The following is an 8,540-nucleotide window of genomic DNA, read 5'->3' on the forward strand; positions in this document are numbered from 1 at the left end:
GCTTAGTAAGCATCTTTAGGGAGATTATGTGCCAGAAGACAGAAGAATTTTGTAGTTGAGCATAGTTCCTGTGCACCTAAGCAGTAAGTTAAAGTTGCCAATCCTGAAAATGAATGAGTTTTCTTCCCCCTCTCCCCTCTATCCATGGGATCACAGGAACAGTCATGGTATGTTCCATCTGGGCTTGGTAGTACAGGAGAAAGTGACGACCACAGAGAGCAGTGTTGCTGTAGAGATACTGCAGCTACTTTCATCCTCTGTAGTCCTGAAAACAATTTCAAAATAAATTTATGTAGATAAATTCACACAGCTTTATCTTATGCTGGCCCCTGCATATTTCTTCTTCATTCAATCTGATTTGCATGTTGCTTGTGGACTGTTAAACCAGGAAAAGCTTGGGTTGATCTACTTCAGCCTGTCTGATTCTCAAGGACATACTGACCACTTGGGCTGTTCCAGCTATAAAGGAGAAATGGAAATAGTTTCTCATGAAAGTGCTCTGGACAAAGCCCTAGAGAAGGATGAGATTGGCCTCTGTCCTCACCTGGTCACTTGTAGTACTGAAATGGCAGAAGAGTACTGCTGTGCTGGCTACTGAACTGCAAAGAGCATGTGTGGTTTTGACAGTGAACCATGGTTACCTATACCCACAATGGTTATTGTGTAGATTTATCAGCCAGATCAACAACTAGTAGCTCTATGGTCTTGTTCTTGGGAGAAATGTGGTAGTATGAAGATCTATTGCTATCTAATATGTTCCAAACATTGGTATGGAAACAAAGGATATAAATTTGATGTATAAATTGGAGTTTCCTTCTGCTAAACCATATAAATAGCCTATTCATTCTGCTTCACTGTAGTAATATTTGGAAAAAATATTACTATTAAAAATTAATTTTCGATTCCTTTATGTGTAGAATGTATCTTAACGCTTTATATGCCACTTGTGTTGAAATGTAAATTGAAACCTACCTAGGTGCACCTGAAACTGATACAGAGCCTGTTACATATTGACAGTGAATTTTAAATCAATGTGATTATGAAGACTGAATCTGTTTGCTAATTTGAGCTGTTTCTGAAGAAAAAAAAAGTAAAGAATTCAGAGTTGTAAATACTTATTTGTGTATTTTACCCCTGCTAACCCTGTAATATTGGTGCAGCTAAATTGGGTGACTGCTGCTTATCCCCTTGGTTTGTCATTAATAGATTGGTTTACTGAGTTCTGTTGAGTTGTACCTGCTTGACCTCACTTGATGATCATGTTGCTTCCTTTTCCAAGCAGTCTCCTAATCCTAAGTGCTTTGCAGCCTACATCATTGCTGTACTTTGCAACTTCAGCTTAAGCATTTTCACAGCAATGAAATGTGATTACAAAAGCAGCTGAAAGGTGAAGAAGTAAAATCTGGAAAACAGCTTTGGAAAGGGAGGGAGATTCCCAGAATCTGATTTTTGCTACTACATTCATTTGCACGTCTTAATTATGTTTCATTATCTGAGTGAAGTGATGCGGTTGTGTTCCCTCAAATTTGAGAATTTCCACTGAGAAAAAGGGTGTCATATTTGGTGATGTTATATTTATGTAGTCTTTTCTGAAGCTTGCAGATTGACTTACAAAAATCTTCCCTATAGCATCTAGTTTGTATCTGAGTTAGTCTGGGGTTTCCCTATACTCATGAAGAAACTTGTCAAGCAGCAAAATTACTAAAATACAATTTTTTAAACGTAGTGAGTTCTAGTGTTTTTTGATGCTTGAAGTGGAGGTGCATCCTTTGATGCAGTGAACATAAGGCTCCTGCCCAGATGCTTTTTTTAATCTCACTTTTGACTGATTCTTCTTAGGAGAATTACAAGGATTTTCAGGAATCTCTATATTACAGTCTGGGAAAACATTGATGGGTGGTAACTATTTCTTATATTTAGACAGAAAAGCCCATTTTGGTTTCGACAGACATTTCAATAGAACTCTGAACAGGCCCAGTGCTTCAATGACTACAATTCTGTTTTAGCAGTTGTCAAACATTTCTAAAATAAATATGGGCCCAGTGCTTCAATGACTACAATTCTGTTTTAGCAGTTGTCAAACATTTCTAAAATAAATGGAAAATTTAGAAAATATTTGTTATATCTCAAAGATGAACTATTCAATTCTCAGCTCCTCCTTTGGCTCCTCTATTTGCTTGCTGTTCATACTAAAGTTTAACACTTGAATTCTTTTATAAATACTGAATTATATTTATTTTCCTTTGCACTTTAATATATTTTGTTTCCTATGTGTTGACAACAACTTAAGTGTTGTATTTTTTCTACATGCTGTTTAAAGAATATGACATATTAGTAAGGATTAGGAGAAGATTAATAATTGGTTAAGAGCACTAGGCATTTCTAAGCAGTCCTATGTAAATGTTGTATAAAATTGAACTGGTCAAAGAAATATCCAGGGAAAAATAATGTGAAACCATAAGAAAAGTAGACACAGAACCCAAAATTAATTCCAGTAACCATTTTCCCTTTGCCTGTGCAAATATGAATGTTGTAGTGTTAAAACCTCATGAGGGGAAGTTTATGAAATACTGAGTAGTGATAGTATGTGAATTTGAATGTTATTGTGAAGAGCAGGACAAGATTTGTGTTATTTTAGCCTTTAGTTGATTGTAAGTTTTAAGGAATTTATATAGCCATTAAAGAAAAGAAATAGTGGCCCAAAAGGGCCAGGCAGTCTATGAAGGCAAAACAACTGGATTGTTCTCTTTGACTTGGCTCCAACTGGTCCTGTTGATAGGGGGAGGAAGCTGGATGAGGAATCTTCTGGTCAGAGCTCTGGTGAAACACGAAGCAGAGTTGGAAGGGTGTAAATCAACTGGAACACAACACTTTTAGTGAGAGAGTTGTTGGATCAAATGTCAGATGGCCACTCTGACTGGATGCCCTTCACTAGGATTTGGGAAACTGCAGCAAAAAAGTTCCTAAAATCTCCTCCAGGGAGGAATGTCTCTGATTTTAGATGCAGGAATACATCCTGAAATCCCAGCTTTAGTGAGAACATGTTTGTCTTGTGCTTTTGTCCGGGCACTGGGCTGTTTTAATTCAAATATTTTTAAATTGCCGCCTGGCACATGGAAGCAAAGCATGCTGATGGTACTGATGTGTTTTCTCATATGTAGATAGCAATAAGTAGTTTTGATTAGTTCAAATGTTTGTCCGTATATATTTTTAAAAATAAACTAATCTCATTCTGTTTATAAAAAAATTAAAATGGGATTCTTCTCAGAATCTCAGAATTGATATTTTTTAATTGGCATTTTCCCTGTATACTGACCACAATTAACATATAGCATTACTCATTCTTTGCACATGTGTTATAAGGTGAAGCTTGTGGAGGAGACTGGACAAGTTCATGTAAGAAAAATCCTTTGAGAGTACTGAGTAAGTAGATTTCTGACTGAAGAAGTTCCCAAGCTGCAAATAACTGGAGGCCAAGAGAGTACTTAGGTGAGGTACTGGATGTGCTCACTCCTTCGTGTACCCTTCATTTCCTAGCTACTTTTGGCCACTGTTGGAAAGTCACTTGGATGTTCCACTGACCTGCACAGATCTTTTCTAGCCCAGGATGATAGCTCTTACTGCTTATTTTATATGATGACAGAATGCCAGTACTTGTAACCACAGCATCAACCCACAGCAAACACTTTACAGACAGCTCAGGCTGAGCTTCTTGGTAAAAGCCAGCAGTACAGAATAGAATGAATCTGAGGGAGGTTGTGCAGCCAGGTCCATTCATGGCTTTAGGGTTATTAGTTAAGAAGGGTGGCTATGCAAATGGAAGTCCCTAAAAATAACTCCAGTGTATGTTAAAGCTATTGGAATGTGGTAAAAGGACTGGAATAATCAATAGAAAAGAACAAAGCCAATACAACTGACTGGAAGCTTTTCATTAACCTAATTGCAAAAAAGAATGAAATGGAGAACAGGAAGCATCAAAGTTGGTTAGTGGTTTACAGAAACAACAATGTGTAGGAAGAAAAAACAGAAAGAAGGAAGAACTAATATAAAAGTCTCGTAAGGAAAGTAAAAACGAATGTGTTAAATCTGACTTGAGATAAAGAAATCCATAAAGGGAGAATTTGGACAGTAGATCAATTTCAGCTTAAGTAGTTAACTAAATCAAGACTCTTTGTCATTTGCTATTAAAAACTGAAAAACTCAATTTCCCGGCCAGGTAGTTTAACTTCATTAGCAGGTAACGTATGAACTTCATCAATGGGGTTGAGGAAGCAAAATCTTAAACAGGTGTAAGAGGGCAGAATACTGAAAGGAAAAATAAATCCTTGAGGCGGGGTGTGGGAAATGGAGGTTTGCAGCAGCTGTAGCCCCTGGGGAAGGTGCTGTGGCCATAAAAGTCTCCAGACACTCATGAAGAGAGGGAAGGAACAACAAGGGGAATGTTACTTTTCAGAGTCACCCATGTTTGATGTAAACCCCATGGTTGCTTATCCATTGCACAGGGGCTGTTACCAACTTTGTGCTTTCTCTCAGAGCTGTAGGAACACATGGGAAGTGCTGAGTTCAATATGGAGCATGGTTTACACCATGACTTTGCCAGTTATAGGGAGGTAACAGTATAACTTCATTCGTTTTGTGTCACTTTTTAACACTAGAATATAATTAGAAAGAGGAAAGATGGAGGATCCAGGGAAGTGAAAATAGAAGTACTGGGAGGTATGAGCTCAGCTGAGGGAAAACTTGTGTAAATGTGCTCTACTTGGTATTTAACCAGCAATGGACTGGATTTATAATTATTTGCAAATATATAAAGTGATAACATTGAGTAGCAGGGTTTGGTGGGTTTTTTGGTTTTTTTGTTTGTTTGTTTGGGGTTTTTTTTGTGTCTGTAGGGAAAAAAAATACTGTTTATTATTCTTCCATTAAAAAATCAGCCAGGTTTGGATTCACACCAATTCCTGCTCTTCCTCCATTTAAACAGGTAACATTGTCAAAAACTCATGTCCATGCATTTGAGTTACTTCCTAGGAGTAATTAATGTGTATTGAATTTTTGGCCATGATTTGAGTCAACTCTTGTTGGCTCAAAAACTCTTCTACACCAGCATCTTTGCATTGCAGGCACAAATTACTGGAGAAATGGGGGAATACAACCATTTCATTTCACACAGCTACACAAGATGGTGGTAAATTTTAGTCCCTGCTAGTACAAGATGAACTTCAACCAGAATTAGAGACAAACACTCCATTACTCTTGCCAAATCTGCACACAACCTATGCTCTTTAGAGCTGTTTTCTGAGCCTTCATCTTAGGGAGGTAATGAATGACCTGTCCCAGGAGGAGAGGTTCATGCCAGCTCTTCTTGTTGGAAAGATCAGCCCCTATTCTTGAGCCAGACATTTGTATGTTTTCCATTATGTTCCTCCAAAAATGATGTCTCAAGCCAATGTATTACAGTAAAATTAGAAGGTGTGGGCCTATTTCTTTCCTTGAGAAGGTTTATAGATTTCTCTATTTGGCCAGCCTAAGGTGCATTCACTAGGAATAACGACTAAATTAACTAAAACCTGGAAGGTGTAATGAGATGGAAAACAGTGTGTCATGCAAATAGGTGGGTGTCCAACCCTCTCTTTCCATCCTATAATCAGTGCGTAGTCAAAATCAGATGGTCCTCAGGCCAACAATTTTCTAAGTTATAAAGCCTGCAGGAAGAGAAGGTGAATTTCTTCTTGTTTCTCACATTGCCAGCCTTGTCTTTATGGCTTACTGGTTATTGGTTTATTGGAGTGAATTAGTTGGAAAGGGAAGCCTGAATCGAAGGCTGGCAGGTGGCAGAGAGGGGTGGCACATACTCAGCATGCAAAAGAAATTAATAGAGGGAAGGAAGGATTTTGTGGGCCACAGCTGAAGGCCAGGATGGAAACTGTCAGCATATAATCTGACATACAATACTTTGTGAAAGTAAGTTCCTGGAGTACACAGACATTCAGCCAGCCTGCTATGGAGTGCAGGTGTAGTTGGCCCAGAGTTTATTCAAGTTGACATCCAACTGATGGTTACACAAACTCAGTAAACTGTTAAAAATAAAATCCAAACAAAAAAAGAAAAAATTCCCCACCAGATAGACTTCAAAATCGACAGGAAGAATGTTAATGAGCACCAGTTTAATGGACAGTGCCAGGATACCCAGAGGCAGAAGGTATCTGGCTGATTAGACAGAAACATTGATAATTTGTCTATGCTGTCCTATCCCTGAACAGAGATTTCAGAGTAAAAAGCCTAATGGTAAATATAAAAAAGGTGGAGGGACAGATTCTCAGTTGATATAAAAAAGCATAAGTCATTTGGATTGAATGGAGCAGTTATATTTCCAACAACTAAGGACACAAATCTTTATTGTTATGAAAATATTGTCCCTCATGTTGGTAAAGGGGAGCACATGGAAAATTCTCCTTATGTTTCTCTGTTCTGGCAGGAACAGCTGGTAGACTTCCTGTTGCAGAGCAGGTGATCATCCAGAGAGCTGTCTTTCTGCTACCTCACCAGTAGGTACGTGGGCTGGGCTGTCTCCCGTGGGTTCAGCAGGAGCTCCACCACTGCCCTTCCAGATCTCTCGGCAGCAGCAGTGGCTGCTGGGTTACCTGCATCACAGCCAGTGGGAGCACAAGGGCTGTGGTCAGCAGGCTGGTGCTGTTCTGAATTCCAAGGTAAGTTTATGAAAACATAGATAATAAAATATAATATAAATCTAGTTTTTGGGAAAATGGTGCGATATAGCTGATACAGCCTAAGACACTATGGTATTCTCAGTGAAGATCATGTTATCTGTGGCAGCACCACAAACATTTGCCTTCCTGACCTCACATTCATGTTCAGTGTGCATCTGTCTCTTTTTGAGATGACATTAGTATTTTTTGTCACCACATTCAATTTCTTCCCAGATTGTTTTGAGCTCATAATGCTTCCATCTGTGAAAGCTGTAGAGTTCATTCAATCCTCCAGCTCAAAGGCAGGTTCCACATATCTATGGGACATCTGCAGGTGACAAGTACAAACTGGAGCAGAAAGACTGGGCAGGGTTAGGAAGTGCAGGAGCTCCATGGCTTCCAGGAAGGTCTGGGGCTTAAAGAGTGCTAGCGTTACACCTACAACTGTTGCTGCTCTTCTCAATAGAGTTTTGAAATGTGAGCAGCCTGAATAAAATGTCTATTAAGCAAAAAGGAAAATCAAAAAGAGTGGTGGTGGACCTGGATGTCAGGAAGCTCCTAGCATGAGGAAAGAAAACACACACAGAGCTCCTCTAAGCAGGAAGAACAAGGCATAGCAAAGTCTTGTGCAAGGGGAATGTGGGGACTCTGGCAAAAACAAAGGGGAGGTGGGATATGGAATCTCTCATGGCTTTCAGCAGCAACAGCCTGAGCCTCAGCATCTGGGGACTGAGTCACCCTTGAGTCAGAGCAACCATATTCGGTTAAAATTGTACATTGCTGTTGTAATCCATGGGATGCTGTTCAGTACTGCTAACTTGTTTGTGTCATCTGCCCAGTAAATTACTGACTGAAAGCTTCTCTTTCAATACAGATATTCCTTGCCAGCTACTGTGGATTTTACATTTAGGGTTGGGGATTTTTGGTAACAATTTAGGTCCCTTAGTGCTGCCAAATAATCTTTCCTTCACCCCTGTGGTGCAGCTTGTGGGAGAGCACTTTCTGCAGATAACAGGGTGCTCAGGGACACAGGGGTGCTCAGCTGTACAAAGGGCAAAGACATAGTGATAAAATACAGGCAGATTCCATTTAATGATCTCTCAAAGCTCCTGAACCCAAAAGACAAAAGGAGAAAAATGCAATTAATATATAGGGGATTTGCATGCTGTCAATCTTTAATTAAGGTATCTGAGATAAAGTTCACCGTTGCAAGACAAGGCAGCAGAATGGGCACCTTGTGAACAAGGAGCTGTGTGAGAGCAAAGGGCACCTGGGCTCACAACAGCCCAGTCCAGCACTGGAGGTTTCACTTCAAGGCAGGACAGCTGGAGGAGAGCAATGCTTTGGGCTCCTCCTGCTCCTGGGCTTGTAGTTGTGTTACTGTTACTTACTGGATTGAGCTGTGACCCACACCACCATGAAAAAAAGAGGCAGAAAAGAGCCACTTATGATGAGCAGTAAGTACCATTGCTTGCAAATGCATTTGTCGGTATGGTGGTAAGTGTAAGTGCTGGTAATGGGAGCAGAATGCCTTTGCTACAGCTCTATTTTGCATACTCTTTGGCAGATATGTGTAGCTAAATGATCTCTCTCTTTTTTTTCCTTTTTCTCCCAATACACAACAGGCCTCGTTTATCCTCTGAGCAGGGTAATTTAGTGTTCCATGCTGGCTCTAGCAAAAATATTGAATTTAGAACTGGACCACTGGGGAAAGTAAAAATTAATGAAGAAGACCTCGCAGAACTTTTTAGTCAGGTGATATAGTTATTTTTCCCTAATATATTTTCATTTTCAGTTCTACATATTAATAGTTAAAATGTTTTCACAAGTGTT

Source organism: Sturnus vulgaris, chromosome 1 (assembly GCF_052056855.1).
Source record: "Sturnus vulgaris isolate bStuVul1 chromosome 1, bStuVul1.hap1, whole genome shotgun sequence".
Lineage (NCBI taxonomy): Eukaryota > Metazoa > Chordata > Aves > Passeriformes > Sturnidae > Sturnus > Sturnus vulgaris.